The sequence below is a fragment of the Bos javanicus genome, chromosome 3 (assembly GCF_032452875.1).
Source record: "Bos javanicus breed banteng chromosome 3, ARS-OSU_banteng_1.0, whole genome shotgun sequence".
Taxonomy (NCBI): Eukaryota; Metazoa; Chordata; class Mammalia; order Artiodactyla; family Bovidae; genus Bos; species Bos javanicus.
In genome coordinates this window covers 55,626,664-55,653,364 of record NC_083870.1, presented here as the reverse complement: position 1 = coordinate 55,653,364, position 26,701 = coordinate 55,626,664, and the positions used below count along the sequence as shown (strand labels likewise).

The following is a 26,701-nucleotide window of genomic DNA, read 5'->3' as shown; positions in this document are numbered from 1 at the left end:
TGTTGCTAAAAATGGGCACAATAACAGCAAATTTCATCAAGCCGCGCGCTCTGATTAATCTGCTCTTGCAAATCAGCAGCGAGAGGGGAGCGCGTGATTAACCGCACCGAGGCCGGCAGCAGGCGGCGGCGCTGCCCTTTCTCCGCGTGTCTCTGGGCGCGTCCTGCCCGCTCCCCGCGCCGCCCGCGCGCCTCTCGCCGCAGCTGCCGCTGGGGCCGCCCCGGGAGCGGCTCAACGGGGCGCACCGCCGCCGCCTGCCCGCCGCCCGGGCTTCACGCCTCGGCCGCTGCGCCGCAGCCTTTTGTCGCGGCTGCGTGCGGGGTGATGGCCGCCTTGCCCCGCGGTCCCCTCGCACCTCCGCGCCGGGAGCTTCCCGCCTGCGCCTTGGTAGGGGGAGGCCCCGGAGGCGCTGAAGTCCCTGCTACCCCCGTTCACTCTCCCGATGCAGAATAAACTGGGAAACAATTAGCTAGCCGGGTGGGAAGGTGGTGGGCTACTCCAAGGCCGGCGGGCTGTGTACCCCCGCCCTCGAATGGGGCTGGGGGTCCCGGCGGTTGGGAATTGCTAATTAGGAGAGAAGATGAGAGCTGCCCGTTGGGCCCGTGAGGGCAGCCACTTTCGAAGAAACCAGGAATGGCGCTGTGAGATGCGCGGGCCCTGTTCCACCCAGCTCCCCATCACGCACAAAAAAGAACGGGCCTTGAAAGAGATGAGTTTATTATCCCCTTTTAAACGATTGTTCAGAAAAGATCAGGAGAGGAAAAAAAAAAAAAAAATACTTCCACCCCGCCAATTTCCTTCCCTTGAAGAAAAGAGAAAGAAAAAGCAACCCACAAAGGTAAGCTGAGCATTTTCAGATTTTGTGGGTTTTGCTTTATTTGTTTGTTTTTTGAAGAATCAAAATAACAGTTTCCAGTTTGCGACTTAAATTTTCGTGTGCTTTTTTTCTCAGGGCCAACACAAGGGGCTAATAAAATCTCTGAGAGCTGTAGTACTCAAATACATGTTGTGTGGGAGTTTGTGAAAGCAACTTTGCTGAGTACAAACCCTAGACGATGAAACTGAAAACACTTCGAAAATCACAGGATCCTCTCCCAATCACGGCGCCGCACTTTTCCAGCTTTCTAGGATAAAGTTGTCTCAGGAAAATAAAAACTGTTGATAAACCATCGTTCCAGACTGTTACTTATTTTGCAACTCTCCGTTTGCAATCGATCATAGCTCGGGCCTAACAGAACTGACTCGGGCTTTTCATTTGTTTATAGAGAGTGCAGTGTTTTATACCTCAAATGTACCATGTCAGCTGTGTAATAATGCGTTATTTTTGTTCGCATCCTGGATCCACCTCTGCAATGGCTTTTGTTTAAAATAAAAGCCGTGATTATTTTCCATTATTACAGAATGGAAACTTCGATCCTAGACATCTAACATATCTTAAAAATCCAGTTGGGAAAAGTAGAGAGGAGCTCATGTTTACTTCATTTGTAACATGCAGTTGACTATTTAACTGGACCAGTTTTAATCCAATCTAATAAACCACTAGCTTGCTTCTGCTTCAGGAAAAGCGAGTAAGCGACCCTGAGGCCCAAATCCCATCTTTCACAGTGTCAGGAAAACCTGTGATTACCTTGTTTTTGCTAAATGAATAGCTCATACAGTGGCAGTTAATTTTTCTGGTGCAAGAATCACATTGTAATTTTCCCTAATTCCTCTAAGTACAAAGAAATCCTAATATCATGGAATTGTGAGCCAGAGGCAACCTCCTTACTTTATTTGGTAAGAAATGGAGACAGCATTAAGTACTGCCCACTCTCCTCTGGTCTCACCCTCCACACTCCAGGTTTCCCTACTCCCAGGCCAGTGGTCTCTCTCCACCCCTAACCTCTTGTACAGATCAAGGGAAAGAAACTGGGAAAGGACTCCAAAGCAACGTTTCAGGAACCACAGGGAAATCAAGGGAATGCAGTGACAGAATTCACGGGATGTGGGAAGGGTTCAAACAATAAATCCAGATGATAAAATGAGTTCTCAAAGAATTAGGAGCCACATGGTAATAGGGAAGCTATGTGAAGGGCAGAGATTGTGTAAAAAATGATCTGGAAAAAATAAGGACTGTGGCGAGAAAGTAAGTGGTTTATATGATGTATAAAACATGGGACCAAAGTTAGAACAAGAGAAGAAAGGAAAAGTCCATGGGATGTTTGTAGACAGGCAGATGGAGAATTGGTATCCAAAAGATTCCTTATGTGATGCTTTTGAGGAAGAAAGGCTGACATACCGGCTCATGAGAATAAACTAGTAAGGAGGCCAGAGACACCGAAATGGCCAGACAGTGACACAGTCAAGGTGAAGAGTTTCATCCAGGAACATGATAGGAATGCCAGGGCTTGACCCACATCAAGGTACTTTGTCTGCTCAGACATGGAGAGTGTCCTAAAACCCACCAATCCTTAGATGAAGAAGCACACTGTCCAGGGTCACCCAGCAGCTCCATGCCTGGCATAGAAAATTCAGGCTTTCTCATCCCTGTGGGTGCACCCTCTAGTGATGCCACTTCTCTTTCCTATGATTAGGATTTGTTCAGTTAGGTGGGGTTCTGAAAAGATGCCCTCAGAATTCTTTGCTTTTTCCTGTTTCACATTACCCTGATGTATAAATTAAAAATGTATTCTACAGGGTTCTTCAATTTATTAGCTTTAGTATAAGAAATGAATGTCTCTTGTTGTCACTTGAAAACATCCACATTTTAGAAATGTCTGGGCCACTCGAAAGTAATAAAAAAACAAAATTTATTTCAGTTCATCAATATGGAAAGTACACTGACCAGTCATACTTTATCTAATTACTCCTGGCTCACACTGAAGAGATGGAAAAGAAGGTAAGATTTTACAGCCAAAATTCTTTGGTTTTTTTCCTGTCCTAAAAAAAATAATAAGACTAACCAGTTTGAGCAAGAGTCTAATGCTCTAAGCAGGTAAACTGTGCAGCTGTGTGTCTGAAACCCTGGGTTCTGCGATACTTTATGGCACTTAATCTCCTTCGAGAGCCATTCCTCCTTAAGAGGCCAGGAATCTGAGTTCTGTATGGGCAGAAAATGTACCCACACAGTACTGTTTGCCTGGTTACCCTGGTTAACTGATGACGACCACATACAATATAAACCAGTGTCTAATTCAAAGGTTATTATCAGAGATGCCAGCTCCCCTTACACAGAGCAATAGACAGAAATTGCTGCTAATCTGACAAATGAAAATATTCATACCCTGTGATGTTTACTGTCTGTTCATAGACAAACCTGCACACAATCGTGAGTTATCATTTCCTCACAAATAATTCATCTCTAATGAATAATGATGTCTTTGTTTCCCCCATTCAATTAAAATTTCCTTACAAAAACAGAACATTTTATTAAAATAGATATTATATAAAGTTAGTATGTGGACTAAAAAAAGTATTTAAGTAGGAGATCCATAAGGCATGTAAAGCATTGTTTATGATTATATAGATATTTTAAACAATTAGGGATCTTCCCTCCCTGGTTATTAAATTTTTTTAAGGATAGCTTTGCCATCTACATTCCTCCAAAGGTAAAAAGTACAAGTTATTTATCTGTCCTGGTTTGACCAAGATTTTCTAGGATTTACAATCCGCTAAAAACAAGTGTCAAAACCCCTACATCTGCCCTATTTCTACTCATTCTGCCCTTCTCTCTGGAAGCCATAATGAAAAGGAATTAGAAGAAAAAAGCATGCAATTCAAAATTCCTTATTGACACTCTTTTCCTTCCTCACTATATTTGATTCAATTAGTATGTGCTGAGCACCCACCACATGACAGATGCTGAGGAAGCAGGTGAATATCTATGATCCCAGCCAACCAACCTGCCACCAGGGGGATACTACATGTACATAGATAATGTACTTACAGGGCTTCCCAGGTGGCGCTAGTGATAAGGAATCTGCCCGCTAATGCAGAAGATGCAAGAGACGTGGGTTCGATCCCTGGCTCAGGAAGATCCCCTGGAGGAGGGCATGACAACCCACTCCAGTATTCTTGCCTGGAGAATCCAACGGATAGAGGAGCATGGAGGGCTACACTCCATAGGATCATGGAGTTGGACATGACAGCACAACAATAGTGTAATAAGTACTCTAAGCCCTTAGCTCAGCTGCAGAACTGTGGGATGTTTTCTTAAGAAAAAGTTTTAAAAAAAAAAATGGGGGAAATTGTTTGATAGCTTAATTCATGATCTGCCTGTTAACTTCATGATGGTTTCTTTCCAACCACAGACATCACCTTGTAATATTCCCCATCTCCAATATGTATCAGAAAAGTCACTTATTCATAATTCCAATGGGCTATTGGCAATCACAGTTTAATTCTACATGATCCCATGAACACATTTTTTCAGAGGGCTTAAGTTTGAAAAAAGAATCCCAGGCATACTTTGTTCAGCACTGAACTGTATGACATTGATTTGTTAGAGTGCTGTATATATAAGACCTGTTGTAAATATGTGTATGTGTATACCTGAATATATACATGTCTCACTCTGGATATTAAATTACACGTTTTATGGTGACTTGAGACACCATTAAGAAATTGGTCTAAGAAACCAAATGTAAGAATTATTAGACAATTAAGAACTAGTAGAAGTTCTTGGACTTTATATATGGCATTATAAACATTATTGTAGCCTGAGAGGATTAGCCAACAAATGTATGACCAACAGCCAGAAGAAACTTTGACTACAGTGTGTCATGACTTCAGGGGATATGAAAAGAATGTAAGAGTGACTGCCAAAGCAGAGTACTGGGAATCTGTATTCTCAGAAACCATAACAAAACTATTGTATCAGACTCTATTGCTTTCACCTGTTTGGAACAGGAACCCTACTCAGCTAGCTTAATTAAATAGTTCTTTGCTTTTCACTTACTGGGAGACCAGGCAGGACTAGTTCAGCAGCCCTACAATTCCACAAGAAACTCAGTTTCCTCTCTTTCCTGTCTATCATCCTTAACATGCTTTTTATTTGTTGTTGTTGTTGTTGTGGTCACAAGATGGCCCCTTTACCATCTTATGGTAAATAAAACAGAGATGTTTTGCCCCCAAGATGTCTATTCCAAGAAAAAAAAGAGGGTGGGGGGAGAGTAAAAGATATGTACCAGCTGAGTTTGGCCTTTTTTTATAGAAAAAAGTTTGCCAAAAGCCTCACCCAGTAGAGATTTCTGTTTACATATCACTGGATAGAAGTAGGTCTAGGTCACATGGCTTTAGCTGGAAAAGAGTCTGGTGGGGGGCGGGGGGTGGTAAGAAATTTTAACTGAACAGAAAGCTGTCCCAAGAAAATCCAAATTATCTTGGTAAGTTAAAAAGGAAAACTTGACACTGAAAAGAGAACCAGTGCGGCTTCATTAGGGTTTGCAATTCTGGAAGGTGTTGGTTGCCCCCACACTAATTCATACAACCACTCTGTGTTGGTATACCATGTAGCACTGTTGTAAAATAAAGATATCAAATAATGTTCATACCTCCCTATGAGATATGGCATCCCCATACGTCTCCTGGGTAAAGAATTAGCATATTTGTAAAGTTATCAAGTGGCCTGACCATTTTTAAAGGCTGTCAAGACACCCAATATTACTATAAAGATACTATACTCCATGCTGAATCTTAATCCCACACTATGCTATATTTGTAAAGGGTTTTTCATCCTTGCTGCTGGAAGTTTTATTTGTGAGCTTATCATAAATGCATGAGTAACATAAAGTAATGTTTTAATACACAAGACAAGTATGAAGGTATCTGAATGGGCTCAGGAATTGGGATCTGAATCAGTGATATAAAAGGAAGACATATGAACAATATGTTTTTATCATGGGACATCCTTGTCATGAAAAGCACCAACATGCACATATCATAGTTATCAAAATAAAACAGAAAGATGTCTTACTCCAATCAACTCAATTTTATTTATCCTGTTACCTATTTTTTTTATAAACTCTTTATCCACTCAGTAGTACCTCAACCTGAGTAGCAGTTCAGAGTTGGGGGACAGTGACAAACCTCAAATCAGTCAACCTAATTATGTTATTAGCTATGTTGTTGGCTATAGTTTGAGGTTTGCTGAGAGAGGAGATTGAAGCTACTTGTAAAATGAAGCTTCTGTTTGTGGATTTCAATTATCCATGCTATTCCTAGTCCCTATTTCTATGGATAAACAAGAGTTGATGAATCTAAAACTATTATTTTGAAGCAAGATTTGGTTGCTATCTTTCAGAAATCATAGTTTGTGTAAAAATCATTTATCCCACCCTACTTTTATGCCAGGCATTGTACAGTGGGGTCTTTTGGGAAAACGGCAATGTTATAGCAGCCCTCTTACTACATGCACATTTTCTTAGAAAAAGCAAGTAATAAGTATATAAGTGTATAACCTTCAACATTATGGAAGGAAAAGTACATATATTTTTTTCCTCAATAATTAGATGCAGATTCTTAAGAGTCTGGTTGAAGGCGTCGGCCGAGATGTATCATCTCATCTAGTTATCCCAAAAGGGAAGTTTGAGTGTTCAGTTTACACAAATGTGCTGACTTAGGTTTTACAAATGAACTTTTTTAAACGTCTCATGAAATGCTCCACACCAGACCCTGCTCTTTGTCTTCCTTTGATTGCAGTGCAAAGAGACACAGCACTGCCAATTATAATGTGACCTTCTGCAAGTTACTCATTTAACCTTTCCGAGCTTCCCTTCCTTCATCTTTAAAATGGGGGCAACAAATTCCACTCTGCAGAGTTGTGATGGGGAAGAAAAAAAGTGATTTTGGTTGCAAAAATCACTGTAAAATGTAATGGGCCAAACTAATATAAGGTATATTATCATTTCATTAATCCAAACATACTATTAGGGAATCTTTATCTAATGTTGAAGCCACTGAGCATTTGAAAGATTTAAAGCTTTAAATAATTTTGTTGAAGTACCAGACAAAGACCAGCCAATGTCAACCAGCTCATTAGAAAATCTCTGGTTTTGAAATGAATGCCAAGGTAGTATACAGTGCACTTCTGCTTCAGAAATCCTGTTTAGCATAATCCTACTTTGGAAATAGTCGCAAAACATTTTGCAGGTTTGCTGAAATAAACTTTCTTCAGCCTTCAGAAATAATAGATACATGAGTAGGTATGCTGCTGCTAAGTCACTTCAGTCGTGTCCGACTCTGTGTGACCCCATAGACGGCAGCCCACCGGGCTCCCCCGTCCCTGGGATTCTCCAGGCAAGAACACTGGAGTGGGTTGCCATTTCCTTCTCCAATGCATGAAAGTGAAAAGTGAAAGTGAAGTCGCTCAGTCGTGTCTAACTCTAGCGACCCCATGGACTTCAGCCTACCAGGCTCCTCCGTCCATGGGATTCTCCAGGCAAGAATACTGGAGTGGGGTGCCATTGCCTTCTCCGATGAGTAGGTATAGTCATCATTTATTTATTTAGTGGGCATGTGTGCTCAGTGCTTCAGTTGTGTCTGACTCGGCAACCGTCTGTTCTGCGTCCACCAGGTTACTCTGTTCATGGGATTTTTTAGGCAAGAATATTAGAGTGGGTTGCCATTTCCTCCTCCAGGGGATCTTTCTGACCTGGGGATTGAACCCTCATTTTCTGCACTGCAGGTGGATTCTTTACCCTCTGAGCCACCTGGGAAGCCCTTATTTAGTATTGAATGTTACTAATAGCCTTTAAATGTTTCAGAAGAAACCTTCACATTTTATGTACATTTTTCCTTTTTAAGGAATGCATTAACTAAAATGAAGACATTGCTCGATGGGGTGTGTTAGACTTCACAGATTCCTACCACCCAAAATATGGTTATTGTTTTCTCCTTTATTACCTAAGTTTCAGCTTGCCCAACTCAAGGAACACCAAACAATAAAAATACTGTGTAATCCTTGTCTGATATTTTGCATTAAATCATCCATGTTCTTTTAACACTTAGGTTGTTGCTATCACTATAAATCTCTTGGGTCACTCAGTTTTTATCTCAAGTATATATAAATTTCACAAACATTTGATGGAAAGGTTTTTTTTTTAAATTGTTACTTTCTTAATTAATGCTCAGTTCCTCTAGCATTTTGTAATGATAGTTTCATGCTAAATAAGCATCAGGCATTGTGTTAAACTATTTTCCAATGCATGCTTCCAAATATTTGTGGATAAAGTCTAAAATGGATTTTGAGTAGAGGGTCTTAGGAAAAAGTATCAGTAGTATCCCTCCTCAGCTAATTTAGCCAAGTACATTCCACAACTCTTCCAATCAGTATATTAAGCAGATGTGGTCTTTGTCCACCTAGTAAGTTGAGTTAGACCTTTCAACACTCTGCAGTCTTTTTATCACTCAGCTGCCAAGTTCCCTAGGGTAATCATAGACAGCTTGTCAATTTAATTGCAAAGAAACAGGCTTTCTTGTGACCATTCCAATTTTAGCTGCTACTTTAAATTGTACATGATAGTTCTTCCATGCTGTCTGCCCTTTAAACAGTGTGGATCTCTGCAAGCCTCTTAATGGTGATGGAAAGAAGAGGCAAGGCTGAAAATCTGGCTAGCTGATAGAGCCTATAACATGCATTTTATTAAGTTGCTGCTTTCGAAAAAGAAGCTTTTCCTTCAGTCCTGTATGTTGCCATTACAATGCCAACGCTAAATTATTTATTTTTTCTTTTCAATGTTCCACTTTCATGCATATTTTCTTCCTTTCTGGGTGATAGAGGATTCATAGGCCATCTGGCTTCTGAAACATCTGGACACTGAATTTCTGCAGAGGAGAATCAGAGGGAAGAGACGATCACTGGTATTTGGTGTCTCCAGAGAGATTTAAATCAACGATGATATTTTGGTTGTCTCCCTGTTGGAAAGTTAACACAAAAAGTGAAAGGAAATAACACCACATCACAGGAACCCAGAGTTCCACGAAAACTAGGAATATATAAGAAGGTAGGACTTTTAGATATGAATTTAGGTCAGTAACTATTTAGTCACCCTGTATCAAATATCTCTATGTTAGACACCATTTCTACAATATCCCCCATTTTTTCAATTGCCATGAATTTTTGGATTTAATTTATTTAGATATAATTTTTAACAGTTATAAATTTAGATGGTATATTATTGAGCACAACATATTTTGCCTCAGATTGTGTATAATTCAAATCTATAAGTTTTTATTAATCAAGGGCATGCTGCGGTTCATGGGGTCGCAAAGAGTCGGACATGACTGAGCGACTGAACTGAACTGAACTGACGTGTATGTTGATATGTTCAGCTAGATAGAAATATTTACCCAAATAGACTGGGGCACTATTTGGGTAAAACAAGAAGAGTTACTTTTCTAAAATATATAGAAGAAAATTAGAACAAAGAGAGAACAGTGATTCCCAAGACAGCTCAAGTTGCAAGCTTCTGGACCCCAAAATCCAGAAGTAAGATGATAGCACAGGAGGGAGAGAGGGTCTCATCAGAACTTTAGAAAGTTCAACTGCCCTCCAACAAGCTCAGCCTTGAGCACAAGCACGTGTGTGTGTGTATGTGTGTGTGTGTGTAAGGATCGGCATAGAGACAGAGGTTGCTCTGGAAATGCACAGGGGTCACATCTTCTAGACTATCAGTCTTGGTGTTATACCACATATAATGTGACTATGCAGTTCGGTACAGTCAATCATGCTGCTGCTGCTGCTAAGACGCGTCATTCATGTCCAACTCTGTGCGACCCCATAGACTACAGCCCACCAGGCTCCCCCGTCCCTGGGATTTTCCAGGCAAGAACACTGGAGTGGGTTGCCATTTCCTTCTCCAATGCATGAAAGGGAAAAGTGAAAGTGAAGTCGCTCAGTCATGTCCAACTCTTAGCGGCCCCATGGACTGCAGTCTAGCAGGCTCCTCCATCCATGGGATTTTCCAGGCCAGAGTACCGGAGTTGGGTGCCATCGCCTTCCCCAAGTCAATAATGAGCACAGTGTTAATCACTGTCACTTTTCCCCATTAACGTAGCCTGGTCCACAGCCTTCCTTGAAGTTGAGATTCAGAACCAGAACAAGGGCTAGTTTCCCAGATTGTCCAACAACTCACAACAACAAGCCCTTAGATGACTCTTAAAGTATCTCTATGTTCAAAGGTACTAGACTTAGCTGCCAGGCAAGTGTGAGGAGATGTTTAGATCCTGTGATTTATTTCCCATGCTCTTGCAAAATTATATTTTTTTCCTTTCACTATATTTTCTCTGGTAAATATTTGGGCTCTTAATTAATAGATGTTCTTTTCCCCAAATAATTGAAGTTGCTACAGAGTACTCTTTGAGAGATATGCATTTGAAGCAACTAATCTCATGCACCTTTCTGCTATTTTCCTGAGTATGTGACACTCTGCCATATATAAAAACAGAACTGTCAGTTTAAGTTGATTTCTAGGAAGCCAACAGTAAAACTGTAGTAACTATTCAAAAGAAAAAGAATCCAACTGTAAAATTTAAGTAACTATTTTTTAATTAGGCTACATACATTTAAATACAATAACTCTCAAATAAGGGACTACAGATATATTCTCTGGTTTCTGCCAGTTCATTGTGTCCTTAATTTCCTCTAACTGCATCCTCGCTGAGCCCCACAATGAAGCACAATATTAGATGTTCAATTGTAAGATATCAACCTTGTATGAAGAGAATGAATAAAAAATGAAGTTCTTAGCTGTGATCTATTTCAGATTAGCAATTTTCATTTATAAAACTGTTTATTTTACTTTGTCAGCTTGAAGGTCAATCTAACTTCAAATTGCATTTTGCAGAATTTCAACAAAGATATGAGCCCCATCTCTGCTTCCTTTAAAACTAAAGGTAAAAAACTAAGTCTTAACTGGGATATTACACAGAACTTTATGAAATGGACCAGATCATATTGATATAAGACTTGCAAAGACAGTTCACTTTGAAGTCAAAGCATCAGAGCTTGGACAGTGTGGTAGATGGCATCGGGGTTAGCAGGTATTAACCGTAGACAGTAACCCAGGACAAGCTGTAGGAGCAAATTCAATGAAATAATTGTCATACCCTAAGGAAATAATAAACAATAATCATAATAGCTACCATTATGATTAGGCTTCCCAGGTGGTGCTCCTGGTAAAGAACCTGCCTGCCAATTTAGGAGACATAAGAGACATGGGTTTGATCCCTGTGTCGGGAAGATCCCCTGAAGGAGGAGGGCACAGCAACCCACTCCAATATTCTTGTCTGGAGAATCCTACGCACAGAGGAGCCTGGTGGGCTACAGTTCATAGGGTCGCTAAGAGTCAGACATGGCTGAAGCGACTTAGCATGCAGCATGCACTTTAAATACTTTACATGTATGAGGGACTATTCTATGCATTTTAGATAGATTATCTCCCCACATTTCTACAATAAAATTTGAGGTAGATACTGTTTGTTATCACATCTTACCAATGAAGAATCTGAGGGACAAGGTGGTTAAGAATCTTAGCCAAGATCACACAACAAGTACACGAGAGAGCACAGATTCAAAACCAGGCAGAAAAACTCCAAAATCCATATTCTAAATGACAAGGCTGTGTGTATATGCCTGTAAAGGATATGATGAAGGCCACCACTAAATATGCTCTGATACTGACCTACATTTTTAAAAATCTCCAGCCCCTCTTACATATTCCCATAGCACTTAAGTCCCCCTTCATTATCTCACACCTACCCCACTTGACTCTAAGCTTCACATGGACAGGGACCACCATGCCTGTTTCATTCACTTCTATAGTGTCAGTGTCTAACCCATTACCAGACCTGCTGTGGCCTTTTGATGAATATTTACTGACTAAATATTTAATAAATAGATTTAGTGAGTATTTATTAAAATATGATTTCTTGTGAGACACTGCCCACTCGTCAGGGTGTTTTTAAATAAGACCACGGAGTCTAGCAAAGAGAACATGGGATTCAAATACAAATAACAGGTTCTTGGCCAAACACTGCAACATCCCACTTCTGTGGTCTTGGACAAACCACTAAACCTCTAGAGTCTCAATTTTATCATCTGACCAGCAAACGCAATAAAGATACATTTCTTAAGAAGTCTTTGGTGCCATACAAATTATCATTATTGAAACTATGGGTTCTTGTAGCTGATGATGAAATATCTATCAAGATAGATATAAATAAGAAAGCCAACTCATTGTGTGTTTGTGAGAGTTTGTGTGTGTGTGTGTGTGTGTGTATTCTGGGGATGGGAACACAAAATAGGAAACCACAAATGCTAAATGCCCATTTCACTGACAAGACCCAATGTCCTCAAACTTGGCCTGAATAAGCCCTGGGGGCTTTTCTTGTTAACGGCTTCCCTGGTGGCATAATGGTAAAGAATCCACTTGCAATGCAGGAGACACGAGAGACGAGGATTCGATCCCTGGGTTGGGAAGATCCCCTGGAGGAAAAATGGCAACCCACTCCAGTATTCTTGCCTGGAAAACCCCATGGACAGAGGATCCTGGTGGACTACAGTCCACAGGGTTGCAAAAGTCTTACACAACTGAAGCAAAGCAGCTTAGCATGCACACTCGCTTTTCTTGTTACACACACCTTCCGGTACTTGTTCTGAAGTAAACAACAGCCTACGTATGCCTCTGGGATCACAGCATTTCCTGCTTTGGGTCATTCTGCCCCTTAAGACAGGCTGGATCTTTAACCATTTTTAAATGCACCCCAAATTCTTTGTCCAGAGGTAACTTCCCAAAGGCATCTTAGAGCTCTGACTCAAGCAGACCTTCTCAACGCTGCAACCATGCTTCCTGAAGATCTGCCTCCTCTTTAGGTGAGCTTATTTAAGAAGCAGTCTTTTGTCTCCGGTAAAATATACTTCTGCTTTTTGGTTACTTATCTTCCCTTTCTGAAAGGCCAACCTCAGAAACTATTGTGAGATAAAATTATAGATACACTTTTTCATATGGAGTGAGCCCAGATTTATTTTTTCTTTGACAGAAATTTTAGTAATCCCCACAGACTATATCAGTTCAGTTCAGTTCAGTCGCTTGGTCGTGTCTGACTCTTTGCAACCCCATGAACTACAGCACGCCAGGCCTCCCTGTCCATCACCAACTCCCGGAGTTCACTCAAACTCACGTCCATCGAGTTAGTGATGCCATCCAGCCATCTCATCCTCTGTCGTTCCCTTCTCCTCCTGCCCCCAATCCCTCCCAGCATCAGAGTCTTTTCCAATGAGTCAACTCTTCGAATGAGGTGGCCAAAGTACTGGAGTTTCAGCTTTAGCATCATTCCTTCCAAAGAACACCCAGGGCTGATCTCCTTCAGAATGGACTGGCTGGATCTCCTTGCCATCCAAGGGACTCTCAAGAGTCTTCTCCAACACCACAGTTCAAAAGCATCAATTCTTCCGCCCTCAGCTTTCTTCACAGTCCAACTCTCACATCCATACATGACTACTGGAAAAACCATAGCTTTGACTAGACGGACCTTTGTTGGCAAAGTAATGTCTCTACTTTTGAATATGCTATCTAGGTTGGTCATAACTTTCCTTCCAAGGAGTAAGCGTCTTTTAATTTCATGGCTGCAGTCACCATCTGCAGTGATTTTGGAGCCCCCCAAAATTAAGTCTGACACTGTTTTCAGTTTGCCCTTCTATTTCCCTTCTATGAAGTGATGGGACCAGATGCCATGATCTTAGTTTTCTGAATGTTGAGCTTTAAGCCAACTTTTTCACTCTCCTCTTTCACTTTCATCAAGAGGCTTTTTAGTTCCTCTTCACTTTCTGCCATAAGGGTGGTGTCATCTGCATATCTGAGGTTATTGATATTTCTCCTGGCAATCTTGATTCCAGCTTGTGCTTCTTCCAGCCCAGTGTTTCTCATGATGTACTCTGCATAGAAGTTAAATAAGCAGGGTGACAATATACAGCCTTGACGTACTCCTTTTCCTATTTGGAACCAGTTTGTAGTTCCATGTCCAGTTCTAACTGTTGCTTCCTGATCTGCATATAGGTTTCTCAAGAGGCAGGTCAGGTGGTCTGGTATTCCCGTCTCTTTCAGAATTGTCCACAGTTTATTGTGATCCACATATAGCTTTCCTAAATCAGTCAGTTTAGGAAGTGTGTCTGCATTTGGCAAGTGAATTTAAAAATGGATTCTCATTTTATAATAATCCATTTATAAGTAGAATTACTTATTAAAACTATTTGATAATTTTATGCTTACCTTACACCAATTAGGAGTCCATTCAGGCCCATCTGAAACCCACAACTTTTAAAATATTATTTAAAACCAAATTTTATTATTAAAAAACTATGAATAGTTCTTTGTTATTAGCTATAATAGTAGCTGACATATTTTTTAAATCGTAAGCATTGCTCGTATAAAAATAGATTTTAAAATTGCAAATAAATCTTTTATTTTTTTTTTAATTTTATTTTATTTTTAAACTTTACATAATTGTATTAGTTTTGCCAAATATCAAAATGAATCCGCCACAGGTATACATGTGTTCCCCATCCTGAACCCTCCTCCCTCCTCCCTCCCCATACCATCCCTCTGGGTCGTCCCAGTGCACTAGCCCCAAGCGTCCAGTATCGTGCATCGAACCTGGACTGGCAACTCGTTTCTTACATGATATTTTACATGTTTCAATGTCATTCTCCCAAATCTTCGCACCCTCTCCCTCTCCTACAGAGTCCATAAGACTGTTCTATACATCAAAATGACCTATGTAGGGATTCTTAATGTGGTCCATGCATAGAATTAAGAAAGTCCCTGAATTTGGATAAGAACAAAACTTGCATTTTTATTTGTATAACCTCTAATTAAAATGTTGCATTTTCTTTCATTAAGAATACCAAGAACCAGTCACAATAGTATTAGCAATACTTGTGATTTTATCACCAATAAAAATCACAAACATTTAAAATTACATTACAGTTACTGCAGGTATTTCAAAATATTATTTTTATGCACCACTACATCAGAATTATGCTAAAGCTGAAACTCCAGTACTTTGGCCACCTCATGCGAAGAGTTGACTCATTGGAAAAGACTCTGATGCTGGGAGGGATTGGGGGCAGGAGGAAAAGGGGACGACAGAGGATGAGGTGGCTGGATAGTATCACTGACTCGATGGACGTGAGTTTGAGTGAACTCCGGGAGTTGGTGATGGACAGGGAGGCCTGGAGTGCTGCAATTCATGGGGTTGCAAAGAGTCGGACATGACTGAGCAACTGAACTGAACATCAGAATTACGGTACTTCTTAGACAAACTTTTAGAGCATGTTATTTAATGTATTAATAAAGAAACACATATTTCTAGATCACAATGTTTCAGTATTTTGCTAACCCTCTCCATACAATTGGTTTCTATTGTAATGTTGTATAATTTACATTATGCATTTAAAAACTTTACTCTGAAAGGGGGTCCATAGGCTTTACCAAATTGCCAAAGGGTCTTTGGCTCCAAAAAAGCCTTATGAACCCATATTCTAAAACCATATTAAATAATTCAGAGTATGCTATAGATTGGATTTATTAATATCTCCCCCAAGTTCAAATTCACGTGAAACACGAACCCTCAATATGACGTATTGAGAGACAAGGCTTTTATCAGAAATAATTAAGGTTAAATGAGGTCATTAGGGAGGAGAGGTGATCCAATAGTATTAGTGTCCTTGTAAGAAGAGATCACAGAGCGCATTCAAGCTCTCTCCTAGTGAGGGCATGAGATAATGGCCATCTACACACCAGAAAGAAAGTTCTCATCAGAACCTGACTATGCTGGCACCCTAATCTTGGACGTCCAGCTTTTAGAACTGTGAAAAAATACATTTCTGTTGTTTAAGCAACCCAGTTTATGATATTTTGTTTTAGCAGCCCAAGCTAACTGATACCAGCTTTTTCCTTTTTAATACTTCCTTGCTATTAATACTTCTTTTAGTTGCAAATCTGGGTGCTATTGGGGAATTCACTGTACTCCTTCACCAGGATTCAAGACTCAGAGTTTCTTTTAAGAAAAAAGTTCTGTGAGTTGCTATTTAAATAAATATAACAAAAAAGAACCAATCTATTGGACAATAATAAACCACATTTTTCCCTGGTGGCTCAGATGGTAAAGAATCTGCCTGCAATGTGAGAGACCTGGGTTCAATCCCTGGGATCAGGAAGATCCACTGGAGAAGGAAATGACTATCCACTCCAGAAAATAAAATATTAGATAAATAATAGAAAATAATATTTTAAATACAGTCATCATTAGTGTCAGCTAAGTAGGTGGCAATTGCTGAAACAGCTATTAGTGTCTGCTTCCATCAGCAACATTGTTTTTACAAGTCCTTTGTGATTCAACTCCCTTCTGAGATGCTCAACAGTTCCTTTATACAGTGACTTTGCAGGCCCCTGTCCCACAGGGAACTAACCCTAACCCAGTTAGGCATTTGGATATCCCTGACTGTGTCTAATGGTGCCAAGGATTTTTGTTAAGGACCCATATCCCTACATCAGTACTTTTAACCAGTTTCAGGAAACACACCACACCATTTCTGGTTAACCTTAAAACAATCACATTAAAATAAAGAGGACTGTCAGTAGAGCAATTTTATAAATAGCTAAAATTAAACAGAGTAAGACTGGCAGTGCTAATACATAAGCAAAGAACTGACTTCCTGCATTTCATCGAGAATTCCTGATAGCAAACTGCAGTACGTTTATTATACATTAATTCAACACAGCATTCAAAATGAATTTATGCCCTGGCTGAAGGGTGCAATATTGAAACTAAGTATTATTTATTGTCTTAATATTAGTAATAACCACACTAAAAAAATTGTGTTAACAATTCAGGGTGTTTAGAAAGCTAAAGATACCATAGCTCTACTTACCAATCAACTGCTCTTGCTTTAATTTATGCAAGTGTAGCCTATAGCTAAGAGCTTTGTATATTTGTTTCCCCATGGTATTAGTGCTCAAAAATAGGACACTCTTTCAAGGGCACCTTATAAACATAGAACTATAATTTATTTGGCAAATTAAAGCTCATATAAAATGTGCACACAGAGGTACAGATTAACATATTTAATTTCAATATTACCTGCAAACCTATTTTTTCCCATACACTGTTCTAATTAGTCATATAAAATCGAGTCTATGTATTATAAGCAATTATTTCAGTGGAAATAGAAACTGGATCTGAATTAAATATACTGTAAAAAGATATCACTTTTATGGAAATGAATATATCCATTTGTATCTAGAAAAATGTGTTCTAGTTAAATGGCATGAAAATGTTGAGCACTCAAAACCTGATTGCAGGAAAAGTCGAGATTTTTATGATTTAATAATACAGAATAATATGCAATCTTGATAATACACCAATATTTATATTTTGATGATATTTCTGAGTTTCCAAGTCCCTCGTTAACTATTATATTCACTTTATGCAGTGGAATTTTTCCTATTATGAATATTCACTCCCCCTACAGTTGAATGTGCAAATTGTTCATGAACATTTTATTTCACAAATGATTCTTTTCCTATTAAGCCTGTACTAGGAATTTTAGTGGTGTAGGTATAAAGCTTATGTTGCATTAAAACTGTTGTAAATTGATGTCAATAAAATATTATGCCTATAAGTAAGTAGAATCTAAAACTTTAGTGGCAGGATGGTTAGGCTTTCTAAAAGTTGTCATAAACTGAGATAAAGGCTTCACCACTTAAGATTTTTGAAAAGAAAAAAATTAAATTGAAGCCACTTGACCTAACACAGGACATGTGACTGGTGATGACCTCAGACTGTAAGCTTTCATTCTCAGGTCTTAGGTCAAATGTAACCTCCCCAGAGAAACTTCCCCGGAACCCCTGACTTCAGATGGTTCTGCTGCACCTGCCCAACCCACTACTTCTACCTGCCTATCTGCCATGTTACTTTCACGGGACCAATCAAGAATTTAGCACTGCTCCTTGTACCAAGAAGGGGCTCAACTACCAGTTTTTTGAAGGAATGGATGAGCAAGCTAATGTGATTTTTCTTTAAGACATTTCTATAAGATGATTTAGTATCTAGTTGTCAAGAAATCTTAGATTTCTAAAAAGGTTTTTCAGATATTCCCTTTGATTCAGGATTAGCTGTCCATTATATTCACACACACACACACACACACACACAAAAGCAGCCTAGAAGAATCATGTCCTTCCCCTTCTGTTTACCTACCCAAACATGAGAATCTTCCTTACAGATTTAAATCGTACTGTGTGAGGAGAGCTCGCAGAACTCCGTCATTGATATCCTGTTGTTTTTACAGCTACCCCTTGGGCCCAGGTAATGTTTTCTACAAAATACTGTAAACTTCCACAGCTCACATATACCTCTCTTCCGTGCTAACTACGATAACACTCATTGCTCCCAGCCCCCTGGAATGGTTTCCTACTTTGGGCCAATTACAATTAACAAGTCCAGTTGGCAAAACACTCTAAGATTCACTGTCCTTATTCACTTCTGTTTAAATGTTGCCAACTGTAAGTCTGTCCAGCTTCTAAAGACTTTCAGAAAAGGCAACCCTACAAAGTCATTGTAATGTATTCTAATGTCAAATTTTTTTTCCGCCTACCTCTCCTTAACTCTCAGTGGAGGCTTTTTTTTCTTTTAGGATTCTATGGGTAGATAGAAAACAGCTTGTCACCACTCATTAACCATGACCTGTTCCAACAGTAAAACACAGGACAAACACAACCAGCTACCCAGTCTTTTCCATATCATTCATTATTTTACACGCCTGCTTCTATTCTTTCCAATTTAAAAAGGTTTTTGCAACTCTCAGTCTGAGGGTCACACCACCAGGCACACCATACCTGGTTTCTATTATTCCTCCTTGGTCTTTTGTGTTTCTTTTTATGTTTTTTGTATTTCTTTTTATGCTTTTTTAAGTAAAATAGTGGCAATATTAAATATTACAATCCTACCTTGTTTTGGTTTGCAAATTTTCCATTCATCCTGCTTTCTCCCATGCCTCTCATATACATTTTAAGCAGAAACTTCTATTACACTGCCCTTGAAACACTCATTATTAACTTCTTTCCAGCTAAAGGCTTCTAATATGTTGTTTAATACTTTTTTTCTTAGCATTTTAAATGGCTTCTCATTGCTCTTAAAAAATCCTCAGAAGGCTGGTAGCCCCTTGCTCAGTCTGGCCCCTACGTTTCCCTTCAATCTCATTTCACAATACCTGCCCCTGGCACACAAAGCTCTTGCCACACTCTCTCATGCTGTGTTTTGCAAGCACACCAGGCCCCATCCTACCGTAGGTCACTTGCTTAGGCTAGCACTCTACCCTGCTCTCTTCTCCCAAACTCTCCTCTCTTTTTCAGGCCAATTCTTTCTGACTCATCCTTCAGGTCCTTTTGAAAGTGCCACTTTCTGCAGGAAGCTTGCCCAGACCAGCTTATACCTCAGAACCCCATGAAGCTCTCTTTCAGGGCACTTGTTCACAATTGCAATTACACAAGTAGTTCTCTAGGTGTATGTTTAATGCTGGTGGCATTGCAGTCCTCCCAGCTCCCTATATTCTCATCGCCTGAGTCTCATCCATCCCAGGGCTTTAAATATTGTCAACATACTGACCATTCCCAAATGTACATATCCAATCCAGACTTCTCTCCCAAACTCAAGATACATACTTCAAATTTCCTACTTTGACATATGTGTGTGTGCTCAGTTGTGTCCTACTCTTTGCAACCCATGGACTGTGGCTCCCCAGACTCCTCTGTCCATGGGACTTTCCAGGCAAGAATACTGCAGTGGGTGGCAATTTCCTCCTCCAGGAGATCTTCCAGTTGACCTAAATAGACTTTTAAGCATATCAAATGCCACATGTCCACCTCTGAAGTCCTTACCTTCCCCCCAAACCTGTTCCACCTGCAACCTTTGCTCCATTTCAGTGGATGACTACTCCGTTCTTCCAGGTGCTCGGACCAAGGAACCTTGGAGTCCTTTTCCACACATCTTCCTCTCTGATCTTCATCCAATCTCTCAGAAAATGCTGTTGGTAATTTCTTCAAGCTATCTTCAAATTTTGTCCACTTCTCCCTATTGCACTGTGCATTCCCTGGCCTGGGATGCCTCACCTGGATTACTTCCTTCACCTGATGACTGGACTCCTGAATACACTCACTCTTTACAGTCTATCTCAACACAACAGGTGGAATTTTTAAAATCCAAGTGAGATGGTCTCACTTGTCAACTTGAAATGCTGCAATGGTTCCCCCATTTTCCTTCAAAAAGGAACCAAAGACCTTACAACCATCTGTGTTATCTGTCTGATTTTATCTCTTCACTCTGCTCCAACCACACTCAGTCAGTTCAGTTCAGTCACTCAGTCATGCCTGACTCTTTGCAACCCCATGAATCGCAGCATGCCAGGCCTCCCTGTCCATCACCAACTCCTGGAGTTTACCCAGACTCATGTCCATTGAGCACTAATCACCTTCAATTTCCTCAGATGGCCAGCCCGGCTCCTGCCTTGGGGTCTTTGCACTGACTGACCTTTCATCTTGGAAGGCTCTTCACCCAGCTATCCCCATGAATAATCCCTCAGTGCCTTCAAAACTTCTCTTTTGTTTATTTTTCCATAGCAATTATCATCTTCTAACATCGTTTATCGGAGAAGGCAATGGCACCCCACTCCAATACTCTTGCCTGGCAAATCCCAAGGACGGAGGAGCCTGGTAGGCTGCAGTCCATGGGGTCACTAAGAGTCAGACACGACTGACCGACTTCACTTTGACTTTTCACTTTCATGGATTGGAGAAGGAAATGGAAACCCACTCTAGTGTTCTTGCCTGGAGAATCCCAGGGATGGGGGAGCCTGGTGGGCTGCCATCTGTGGGATCTCACAGAGTCGGCCACGACTGAAGCAACTTAGCAGTAGCAACATCGTTTATAATCTAGCTATTTTTACATCTATTTATTTATTGTCCATATTCCCTACTCATCTATTCATTAGGTTAGAGATTTTGTTCACTGATATATCCCAAGCAGTTGAAATATAATGGATTCACAACTAATTGTGAGATGAGTGTAGGGAAACTCCTATACAAGCTGCAGTGTATAAGTGTTTACAAGGTTGTTTTAAGGATAAATGAAATAGTGTCTGTGAAAGTGCTTTGTAGGCTAAAGTCTCCTTTGATAAATACCTCAGTCTTGATTCTTTTCACAGAAGTCACCAATGTATCAGTCAGTCATGCATTTTTTTCATTTTTAATATGTGTACATATACTAATAAAATATAATATTGTTTAATATAAGCTTTTCTAATAGTGAACAGCATTACAATATTGAAAAACAAAAACCCTTTGCAACCTGTAAAGTTCTACATGTGTGTGATACTGCTGTTACTTTGGAGTAAGATTAAGGGACTCTCTAAACAAGGGATGAATTACAAATTTTTGCAGTAACCCTGTACCTTAACTCCAATGACCTTTAAATATACCTCTCTGAAAATAAAGTACCCTATAAAAATAGAAATAAATGCAGTTTCCTTAAGGTTGAGGCAAAGATTGAGGAGATAAAGTTCACTTTTCTAAGAGATATTTTATCTGGTTTGTCATTCTCCATGTGTTCTGAGGGATTCTAGTGGAATTTATATTCAATTTCTGAAGAAATGCTCAGAGTTCTAGATTCAAAAAATCACAAAAGAGGTTGTTGTCTCAATCTCCTGAAAGTTTAATTTTTATGTCTACTTCTAATTTCTGACTTCAAAATTGATGTAAGTCATAATTTATTGCTACATGTTTCTAAAACATTTGACTATTTTTAGGTCACCTAATTTGCTGAATATTTTATCTTTATTACCCACATATAATAACCATATAGCACTAACTTCAATATTTTCTTGAATGAAAAACATTAATTGGTTCCTTTGAAATGCTTTTCCTTTCTGAATGCAGCTTATTTACCTTAAAAGTAGATAATTCTGCTTTCTCTCTTAAAGACTTTGTCTTATTTGTTTTTATGTTTGTTAATTGTCATATAATTTTTTCAGTCTCCATCAAGATTGTTATTTCTAAACAAGTTAAGATAGGTTTGTAATAGGTTCATTGTAGTTTAACCCAATACATCTAGCAAACAAAATTGAAAGTTTGAGTCAGTGAAGCCAATGTGGGTTATCATTGCCAATTTTGCTATCAAAAGTAATCCATTATGATATAGTTTATTACAAAGTACATTTAACACATTAATTATTAACCCCAGTCCAAAGCTTTTATGAAAAGCCTATCCTTGATTGCTTTGTTTTCCCAAGTAATTAGATTCCACAATTTTGTAATCTAATATTAGTATTTGGCGCCTTGATCAAATTCCCAAAGTTCTGTAATGTCTCTTTCTATTGCCAGTAAATCCAGATGGAAGTGGCTTTTAGTGTTGTTATTAAGTGTGAGTTTATTAATGTTATCTATTAAGCCCACACTGCACATTGCCCATGTAAGAACTTTCAAAATCATACTAAATGATTTTGATAAATGAACCATACAAGTCCAAAAGGTTTAAGAACAAAATGAAGACTCTATTATATAAATTAAAACATTCTGTTGGTGCTTTCAAAGCATCTTGGACACAGAGTTCTGACTCATTAATTATATACTAGAGCACAGCCTCTCATAAGTAAAGTTTTCAAGCTATAACCACAAGTTTCCAAAATGAACTTTAAAATTAAGGGAGGAGGAGAGAAATAAAGCCAGTCTGAAAATAGTAGCTCCTCACGTGGGAATAGGGGTGAAGGATGGCTTGGGCCCTGCATCAGGAGGCAAAAATAAGCTGAGCTACAGGAATCATCTGCTGTTATAGAACATTCCTACACAAGAAGATCAACAGAAAATTAGCAGAGCCAATGCCTACAGAGTTGCCCAGAAAATAACTTTCACAGAGGCCAGTATATATTCTCTAACTGTTGATAAACACCCAGAAAACATCACTCTATTCACTTCTAAAAATTAACTCACATGCTAAGAAAATAAAAAGTAAAATCATGGAGCATTTAAAATGTTTGCATATCCCTGGACTCTTCCTGATATTATTTTCTTGAATAAGTTTGCTTTATAAATCAAGTTGTTCATTTAAAAAGCTAAAATCACACCTATCTGGGGCTCTGTCTGATGGGCATTGGAATTGGAGATAAGCTTCATAGTTCCCGCCTCCCCTGAAATGTAGACTGTGAGCTCAGTGGAAAACAGGAGTGCAGATGAAGCATCAGGCCGGGGTCAGGCACAGGGGTCAGGCTAGGTTCCAGCCTTAGGGCACAAGCTAGAGAAGAGGATGGTTTTTACAACAGCATGTGAAGAGCAGCAGGATGGTCCTCAACATGCACCCTACTCTTTCCCCTGTGTCCAAAGCCAAAACTACAGCTATAAGAACCTATAACGAAGAGTATATACAAAGGACAAAACCCTGCATTAGTAAAGCCTCTGCAAGAAATAGCACACAAGCTGTTGCATTGCCTAAAACCAAGGTTGACATAGTGAGAGGGAGGTCTGTCTCCACTTTGACAAGGGTCAAGGAGCTGGCATGGATGCATGGCTAAGGCCACATCTCAAGTGGTGGTGGTGTCACAGCCTCCTCCCAGGCCTAGGCACACCATCTGAGAGCAGAAAGAGATGATGTCACAATGTTGGAGTATAGAAGATCCACTTCCTTTACCCCTTTCCCACCAAGGACTTCCTACAGTCATCTGAAAGGATTCCCGATTCTTCAAGGTGGAGAAGGAGGAGTGGAGGTATTGAATTGAAATTTACTTTTTGACTCTCCATGGAATCCTATTACACACTCTTGACTGAGTGACACAGAGCATTAACACTGCATCCTCTCCTTTGCTTCTGGAACACATAGCATCCTTTAGGTGCACCCCACTGAGCATTCAACCTAAAAGGTGGAGTCCAAACAGAATCCCCAGTTACGTCAACACATGGCTCGCAGAAGTTCCGTGATGGAAAAAGACTGGCGAATAGAGTAAAGTATACCCCTCCAAATATACTCCCCCAGTTATCTATACAGTAGTACTCTTTATCTTCAAGGGATACGTTTCAGGACACCCAGTGGATGTGCTAAACAAAGGGATAATTTACGTCCCCAGTCCCAGAAGGGAAAAGGAAGATGCAAGATTTTTACATTACTCAGAAGAGTGTGCAATGTAAAATTTATGAAGTTTATTTCTGGAATTTTCAATTTAATATTTTGGGACCATGATTGGCCACAGGAAAATGAAACTGCGGAAAATGAAGCCACGGATAAGGAAGACAACTGCACCTAATAGGTGAAAATCATGTCGAGTAAATGGCTATTTAATAGTTCCCTCCTACCCTGCAATTTGTGCAAATTCTTTAGATCTTCTGTTAAGAAAGTCAAACGCAGATTCTTACCTGCCTCTGTGAAGCATGGCGGCGCATGGCACTACAGCAAGCCACTTGCTTAAAGTACAGTCATAATAAAAAGATGACCAGTTTTTAAATCTATCTCCATCCTTTGCTTCTCAATATTCCAATCTTTGTTACTTACTGGTAGTTTCTAGGTACAGGTTCATTCATCTTTTAAAAAGTCAGAATTTGTTACTTGCACTTTATCAGCAGGATTCACTCCCAGAGTTTTAGGTCAAAATAGCTCTGGGCAGCTGTAGGTGACCTCTCTGGCCATCAAACGGCTAAAATGGGCCCTCTCTTTTTATTGTAAAGGAACTTAAGATATGACAGTTGAACCAATGCCTCACCATAAAGTGCAAGGGGAGTGACAGAAAGAGTGACAGACAAATTAAAGAGTAACTTCTGTTTAGCAATTTTGGGTGACAGCACTTAAAATTTTTAGCTCCAGGGTTGTTTAGGAATGACAGTGTGCTGCTGAGAAAGGCAGTCTACCCATTATAAAAAGGAATTGGTGTGCGAACTTAGAACAAGCAGTTCTCAAAACTGGAAAAAAAAAACTCTTTACCTATGTTATTTAAATAGTAACCCATTAACCTTTCACACAGTCTTCACATCATTTATTGCCACATTTCCTCATCAGCCCAAAGCTTGAATCAAGACGTTTGAACAGATTTTATTTCACCAACCCTATAGAATGTCATAAGAAATTGAATTTCAATTCAAGTCCTTGTTGTTATTATTGTCAACCTTCTCATTTTTCCAACCAATGACCTGTGCCATCACAAAGGTCACCTTCTAACCAGAAAAAAGCTTCAAGATGAAGGCTCCCCTTAGTAAGATGCTCATTGCCTGTGATAAACTTGCACTGATCTCGTAAGGGACAGTAATAACTTATTATGTACATTTTATATACTAGACACAATATCATCTGTCTCTGGCATATATAATGGACACTCAGTAAATGTGTGTTGGTGGGAAAGAAGACAAAAGAACAAGCTGAGAAAAGAAGGGAGGGAAGGACAGAAGGAAAAAAGCACCACTATAATTTATGACTTTTATTGAGCATTACTTTTTTAGGGAATTTTAAGAACTTGAAAAACAAGTTGTTTAGCAGGTGGAAATAGCCCTTTTTTTCTCAACAGGATGTACTGAAGCAGGACTCAAACCTAACGAGAAACACGCCCAAACTGCCTTTTTATTTTCGCTCTTACAGCTTTCAATCGTGGGTAACTTGCTGGCAACAACTAAAACTAATATCTCAGAAGAAGTGAGCAACACCGTTCTCCTCACTTCAGAGAAATTCTGAAATGAATCCAGTTACCATAAGCTCCTTGCTTCCCCTTTGCCTTTCTCACTCTGAAGATTTAGAGTCAAGAAGCAACTTGTAAGGTGTACACAAGAGATTCCTCATAGATGGTATAAACAGAAGATGAGTGCAAAGGTTCAGGCCAGGACCTAGCTATCATCTAAAGAGAGGATCAGCTCCAAAGCTTTTTCAAACATTCATCAAAAGCAGGTTTCGGAATGTCTTAAATGGGTTTGAGCCAGGTTTTTACCTTGTCCATATCCCCAAAAGGATGATCCATCCCAGTGCCAGGGACTTTCAAATAACAATAAAAATTATTTGATTATAAGAAAAAAGGGGACAAGAAAATGACCAGTCTTTAAGGACTCAAACAGAGCCTGAACAACAAGGGGATAGGTTGATCCCTTGGAGAATCTATAACATATTACAGATTGCATTCCAACAAGCTGTTTAGTAGGATTTTGTGACTAAGCATGAAGTTGCATTTATACTGTCTCCCATGTCACATTGTTGTGGCACATATATTTTCTCTTCATTATTTCAGCTTTTTTTTTTTCTATGCTGGTGCTTCATATAAGCTCACAAAATAATTGTTACTTTATAAGCTACAAAAGAAAATATATGTCCTTTTATTTCTATAGTGTTGGAAGGATTTGGTTGGGGAATGTTATTGTTAACTATTAGTGATTGTGTTGTTATTATCCTTATTCCCAACTTTAAGCTAGTCCTTCACATCCACATAGTTTTCATCTGCAAAACAATAAAGGCAAACAGCCATTCAAAAGTAATTTGTGCTTCTTTCTTTGTTCTCAGCCTATTCTGATTCCAAGCTAGTTTCCACTCACCTCCTAACCCACAGCCTGAACTTTCAACTGGTGCTGATGGCTATCTTTGGGGCCTGATACTGGAGGAAAAATCACAATTATCTTAAGAAATGCAGGGGGAAAAGTATTTTAAACCGATTCAA

At 39.5% G+C, this 26,701-nt stretch overlaps 1 protein-coding gene and 2 long non-coding RNA genes across 3 annotated transcripts in view; 2 read left to right on the top strand and 1 right to left on the bottom strand.

The window, feature by feature from the left end:
• LOC133244326 (craniofacial development protein 2-like) overlaps window positions 1–26,701 on the top strand; it is a gene marked incomplete at both ends in the record, with an annotated part of 208,042 nt that overhangs the window by 54,420 nt on the left and 126,921 nt on the right.
• LOC133244327 (uncharacterized) lies at window positions 191–1,171 on the top strand. The gene is made up of 2 exons (XR_009735363.1): window positions 191–838; window positions 953–1,171. It is a non-coding gene; the product is annotated as an uncharacterized LOC133244327 (long non-coding RNA).
• Window positions 8,115–26,701, bottom strand: part of LOC133244328 (uncharacterized) — an 81,318-nt gene continuing 62,731 nt past the window's right edge. The window contains exon 3 of the long non-coding RNA XR_009735364.1: window positions 8,115–8,892. This is a non-coding gene — a long non-coding RNA (uncharacterized LOC133244328). The remainder of the gene's footprint in view (window positions 8,893–26,701) is intronic.